Genomic DNA, 5,967 nt, shown 5'->3' on the forward strand with positions numbered 1-5,967 from the left:
AACTGTATGAACAAGAAGAAAAACATTTTTGACCGGAGGGGGACTTTCAGTTAGTATGCATTGTGCCTTACGCTTACTGTCTTACTTCAAGGACGCTCTCTACGTAGTGGACTACAGCACTATAAATGTCTGCCCCAAAACACAATGAAGGAGCAGTAGGATTAAAAAGTTGATTCAGTCCTTCCAGTTCTTCGATGTCTAGGGGAGATGCCAGTTCAGGAACCCGTACTCCAATTTGTTCCATATCTGTAATTTCCATGTCTAGAACATGGACCCCCTGAAATAGTACAATACTTATTATAGAGGTTACGTGCTGTTAATCTTTTTCCCTCACAGACATAAGGTTCTTTATAAATAAATTAATAAACCATTAATACAGCAATACTTCATACCTGCCGCTTTATGTAGCAGCCAACCTCCTGTTAGGTCCTTCATTTTGGGGTATTCTTCAGTGAGGACTCTGGTAATCTAGATTCAGATATGACATGAAAATCATAAGTATTCTTTTTCATGCACCCTCTCCCTCCTTTTCTCCTGATTTTGGACATACCCAATTTAGTCCATGGGCTAGACCAGATTCCGGTACCAGACAAGGTGGCAAAACTTACTTATAATTTGTGAAAAGATACATGTCTGTAGATGATATTTTGGTATGATAAGCATTCCTGAGTGGCAGCTTTGTCACAGTAATCAGCTCATGAAGTTAACCACCCCCTACAAAAAGTTGCATTTTAGACGCTGGTGCATATCCTGGTTTAGGCTCATAGTCAGGACCGTTGTCAGTGTTTTATAATATTGTGTTTGATATCATTTTAAAGGGTACCTTCTTAGCTTTCATTCAAGCCCAGTTTTTTTTATTATTTGTTATATTGAAATTGGTTTTTTTCACAATTTTTGCCTAAACTATATACTTTCTTTTACCCATGTGGCATCTAGGAACATCACAGACAAAAAACTCAAAAACTGGAATACTCACAGGGATCTAAGGATTCAGGAAATGTATAATATACCCATACAATTCCATTGTGAGAGGTGATTGTGTGCCTTAAATTAGAAGAATGACTTTGGCAGAAATCTCTCACATAAGGTCTTCATATAGTATAGGTACCCTTGTACCTTGTAACATGTATCTTTTCAAAAATTATAATTAAGTAAGTTTGCCACCTTGACTGGTACAGACAGTGAAATTTTGGGCTCTGGCCAATGTACTAATTCCTATGTTAACAGCTCCTGAACGATGTACCATGGCATTCCATTAATAAATGTTTGAGCTGAAATACAGACAAATGTAATACCTCTTCATGATCAGCATTATCATTAATGCTGAGTGTACGCCTTCCAAGTCCTGCCTGCAGAAGCCTTGTCTCATTTTTTGGAGTTTTATTAGTGCTCTCGGGCATCAGACAAAAATTGAACTCAAGCTGTTTGCCAGCAGGAATTATGAGACTGGTGCTTGGAAAAAGGCCTCTTTCCTCGATTCTTCCTCCCCTGGTAGAATGCTGGAAATGACCTATCAAACAAATTAAAATGGGCTGTATAAAATAATATAATCGTCCTAACAAATATCAAAATCATCCTAAAAATATAAGGTCAAAAACTATAAAAGGGAGAGAAATTCAGTTTTCTTAATAAACAAGTCTAATTACAGTGATAGCTTATGTCTTAGATCATGTGAGGGTCTGGAGCATAAATAACACAAAGGTGTGCACATCCATAAGCATTACTAACAGTAATGAGCAATGGATACACTGTACGTATGACTATCATACCTTTGCATTTCCCTCTGTACACTTGAGGCTGCTTGCTCTTGGGCTGGTGGCTGGTGGCAGGCTGGTGGCTGGAGGCAGACTGGTGGCTGGAGCATAAAGATTACTTAGGTTATGATAAAGTTATATTGAGTGGAAACTAGGGCTGCACGATATATCGATTCAGCATCGTCATCGCGATGTGTGCATGCGCAATAGTCACATCGCAGGACGTGCGATGTCAAGTAAGGCAAATTAACTCAAACACGTCATGCTACAACTTTTTTGCTGCTTGATACAAAAGGAAAACTCGCACAGTTCTCATTTTCCATGACTAATCTACAAGAGAAGTCTGTCTGATATAACATAATTTACTCTGATTTAAGGGTTTGTTATAAGAGTAGCGTATGTTACCTTTCCAGCTTTCGCGGCTCCAAACCGTAGTTGGGAAGCCTCTGGTGTTGTGCTAGCCTATTTTAGCTTAGCCTGGCTCGTAGCTGGTAACAAGCTTTTTACTAAGAGTCCGGACCAACTCTGCAGTGGAGAACTGGCACTTTATTTCGGTACAGCAGCGAACATAATGCACGGCCTCTCGGTGACGTTCTAAGCTCTTTTCCTGCTAACTATGGTAACTTTACTCACTCAGTTGCATCCTGCAACTCACTCTGGCTGCGGCTAAAAACAAAAACACACTCACTTCCTACTACGTCACCCGCGCAGGTTACCCACAAGGCCACCTTCTTAAAGGGGCAAGGCTTGATAGAGCTATTCAAGTCATTTGGTGAAAATTCCTGTATTTTTTCATATCGCAATATATATCGCAGAAAAAAAATATATTGCAATGTCAGTTTTTTCCAGTATCGTGCAGCCCTAGTGCAAACAAATGACAGAACAGGTTGCACACTACAGCTCCGATGCAAAGTCAATGTTTTATTGATTACAATGCCAACGTTTCATCAGCATGATGACTTTGCATCAGAGCTGGAGTGTGCGACCCCCATTCTGTCACTTGTTTGTACACGATCCTCTGGAGTCGGCACCTCACTAATCTTGGTATGCGTTCCTGCCTTGTACCTGTTCAAAGTTATATTGAGTAACAATAATGAGCAACAAATAAATTATACTCATGCCTGTCATATCATACCTTTGCATGTCTCCTCGGGTTGCTGTTATGGCTGACTGCTGGTGAGCTAGTGGCACACTTGAAACTTGAATTTTTGGCTGTGCATTTGACAAGATGTCCACAAAGCTGCGAACAGCTCTCTCTATTAAGGAGTTCTGCTCCTGTGGGAGACATATTACAAGTCGGATTGGAAACAGAACCTTCTCGACCTTTAGCTAACTACCTTGCTTCCTTCCCATATTAAGGCATTATGTCGGGAAGCACCTGTTAAAGATTAGCCTTACTTTCCTTAACATTTACGTTACTTGTTCAAACGGCATAACAACAACAAATGTTAGCCAACAGACTGTAGCTAGCTAAGACATTAGCAACGACCACATAAACTAAATATTAGGGATGGGCATTTCAAGCAAAAATACTATTCGATATTCACTGGGAACTATTCAACCATTCTTCGAAGATCGCCCGCATCTATTCGACCATTCTTCGAAGATCGCAAAACTTTATCACACATTCACAAACCATTTCACAAGCACAAAATATTAATGACCATTATTTGATTCCACAGTAAAAATGGCCAAATTGTGTGGGTTTTCAAGTAGGATAGAGAGAGAGAGAGAGAGAGAGAGAGATTTTTTGGCGATATTCAGAGATTCACTTGATTTGGAGAAATGGAGGGAGGAAGGAAGAGACCAAGGTCTATTATCTTTTTTCAGATCAAGCACAAATGCCACAAATGCCGCTTTCCGTGATCCAGCAACAAATGGGAAATCCCAAAATGAAGCTCATTCAAGAGGTAGATACAAGATGGAACAGCACGTTCTTCATCCTTCAAGGGCTGTATGAGCATCACGAAGCAGTAGCCGCTGCTTTAGTCTCACTGAACACCAGCATAACCCCCCTGACTAGTGGACAGCTTGAAGCAATCAGCCAGTGCCTCCAGGCACTTTCTCCATTTAATCATGCCACAGTTGAACTGTCAGCAGAAAAAGTGGTCACAGCCTCAAAAATCATTTTCCATAAACTCAATGAGAGAGCTCACATACTGACATCCCCAACAGCAACTGAACTTACCAACAACCTTGTTACAAACCTCAGGCAACGCTTTGGAGCAGTGGAGTTGATGAGGATTCTGGCAAAGGCAACAGTATTAGACCTAAGATTTAAGGTCTTGGCATTTGGCAGTGCCTCCAATGCTGACACTACTGTCAAGGACTTGATTGCTGAATGCAGAGCTCAGATCCAATCAGCATCCACACCACCACCACCTGACTCATTTCATCCATCTATATCTACACCAACAGCAGCACCAGCAGCAGCAACAGCAGGTGAAGAAGATGACAACCTCTGGGACCTATTGGACAACAAAGTGGGAGAAACACAGAAGGTCCAGAGTGCCACTGCTGATGCCACTGCTCATGCCACCAGGCACGTGCAGAGGGGGGGGCGGAGGGTGCTCAAGCACCTGCCCCTTTGCCCCTTGATGTCCAAAGTGCCCTTTTGTCAATGTCATGGTCCCTGCCTGGCCCTTGTGTTTTCCTTGTGTTTCCCCTTCCTTGTGTTCCTAGTGCTCCCCTGTCGGTCTCTCTCCCTGTCCATGTTTTGTTTGTGTGTGGGCGTGGTCTCCCTTCCCTGTTCTCCTGGCTCCCAGCTCGGCTGCCTGCAATCAGCTCATCACCGGTCTGCTCATCTGCTCACCTGCTTCCTATCATCACCACCAGTATATCTACCCCGGCTTGCCTTCCATTCGTCGTCAGATTGTTCCACCTACTCCGTGGTAGACACACTCTCGGTCGCTCTGCATTTTCATGTCTGGGTTATTCTTGTGTATCTAGTTAGGCACGTTTGATCGTATTTCTCCTGTGTCCAGGATTTCCCTGTGAGTCTCTCCGCCTGCCCACACCACACCTGCCAGCCTCTCAGCTTTCCTGCCTGTCCGCCTGCCTGCCACACATCTGCCCGAGCCCCAGCCAGCCTGTCCGCTCGCCTGCTAACTCGCCTGCTAACTCGCCTACTCATCTGCTTGTCAGCCAGCCCAGTCCGGATCATCTCCTCTACTCCGACCTGCTGCCTTCATCCCACTACACCCAATTCCAACCTCCAATAAACCTTTTTCCTTTCTCTCCTACCAATTGTTTACCTAACAGTCAAGGCATATTTTATGGGGGTTTTTTGGGGGGTTTTTTTTTGTGGAGGCCTGCCCGTGGCCCTTCAAGAAGAACATTTAACAATTAATAATAGTTTAGCTATAAATAAAATGACCTGGCTGCCGTCAGTCAGTTTACGTCACATGATGACCTTTCACCTGAGGTCATCCGTGACGTGCCCTAACGGAGTTGCAGCTGCGACCCCGGGACGCCGCAAAGTCGCAGACAGACGCTCAGCAGAAGAAATAACATAATCATTTGGGATTTCATTTCACTCTAAAAAGGGGGAACTTCAACTGCCAGTAAGTGGGGTTTGCAGCGGTATTATGTGCGCATTGTTTGGTGTATTTTACAAGACGAAGTGAAGTGAGCATGCACGTTTGTTTATATTGGGCATTCACAGTACAAGCAGCCGTTAGCCGCCAGCTAACCACAGTGTGCTGCTCGAGGGAAAAAAGCTTGTTTCTGTATGTCTTAGTTACTTTTTTTGTCATGGGCGAATTGTGTTTCTGTCCACCGTTTTAGAGAATGTATAATTTTACTTTCAAGTAAGTTAGCGTTAACGCTAGCTGGTGGCTAATTTAGTTCATCCCACTTGACTTGACTCCCACTGACTCCCACTTGGCGTCAAACATGCCAACCTGTTGGCGATTAGATGAGGTAACTATGTAGTTTTAACTAATATATCTGTGCAATTTAAACATTTAATATGTTTTCTGCCTTGCGCAAAGCAATGTATGTAATGTAAGCATAAATACATTATTTTGATATTGATTACTTTATTTATGTAATTATAGTACTAGAAATAAATAATTAAGGACAGATTCTGGATCAGCACTATGGAGCAAACTTGTGACCCTAGTAGATTTCTGGAAAAGGTATGAAATGTCACTGTGTGTGTGTGTGTGTTTTTATGTGTATCATATTTTCTTTTATTAATCATGATATTTCA

The sequence above is a fragment of the Centroberyx gerrardi genome, chromosome 5 (genome assembly GCF_048128805.1).
Source record: "Centroberyx gerrardi isolate f3 chromosome 5, fCenGer3.hap1.cur.20231027, whole genome shotgun sequence".
Taxonomy (NCBI): domain Eukaryota; kingdom Metazoa; phylum Chordata; class Actinopteri; order Beryciformes; family Berycidae; genus Centroberyx; species Centroberyx gerrardi.